We start from the raw sequence: 935 nt of genomic DNA, 5'->3' as shown, positions 1-935 counted from the left end.
TCGACAACTAAAATTTGTGAGAAGTATCCAGGTGTGGTATTGTATACCTTTAATCCTAGAGGCAAAGGCAGGTAAACTCTGAATTTGAGGCCAGCCAGGGCTACACAGTAAGGTATACACACATACAGTCTTAGTCTGGGTTTTATTGCTCTGAAGAGCCAGCATGGACCACAGCAACTCTTATAAAGAAAAAACTCAATTTGGGGCTGACTTACAGATTCAGAGGTTTAGTCCATTATCGTCATGGCTAGACACTGTGCTAGGGAAGGAGCTGAGAGACCTACATCTTGATCCACAGGCAGACAACTGTGTGCCACACTGGGCGTAGCTTGAGCATAGACCTCAAAGCTCAACCCCACAGTGACACACTTCCTCCAACAAGGCCACACCTAACCTCCCTGTAGGCTAAGCATTCAAACACATGAGTCTATGGGGGCCATACCCATTTAAACCACCTTATACATACAGCACAACTAGCCAATAAACCAAACCACCGACCCACCTAACAATGATATGCTGACTCACTAAAAAGCTATGTTTAAGGTTCATTTTTAAATTTATTTCATAGTTGTATAAGTGCTTTACCTACACTTATGTATGCATACCACATGCATGCTTGTTATCTATGGAGGACAGAAGGTCAGGTTCCCTGAAACTGGAATTATAGAGGGTTGTGAGCTACCTTGTGGGTGTTAACTGAACCCAGGTCTTCTGAAAGAGCAGCAATTGCTCTTAACTGCTGAGTCATCTCTCTAGGCCCCCAAAACTACATTTAAAAACAATACTAAAATGAAGACTAGAGAGGTGACTCAGCATTCATCTCTTAAGCACCTGTATCATGCAGCCAAACACACCTAACTCCAGCTCTAGGGTACCCTCTTCTAGCCTTTCGATAGGTATTCTCCATTGAAAAAAATGAGGCAATTCAAGCCTAA

Source organism: Meriones unguiculatus, chromosome 7 (assembly GCF_030254825.1).
Source record: "Meriones unguiculatus strain TT.TT164.6M chromosome 7, Bangor_MerUng_6.1, whole genome shotgun sequence".
Lineage (NCBI taxonomy): Eukaryota > Metazoa > Chordata > Mammalia > Rodentia > Muridae > Meriones > Meriones unguiculatus.
The sequence above is the reverse complement of the archived record's forward strand: the minus strand, read 5'-3'. Positions refer to the sequence as shown.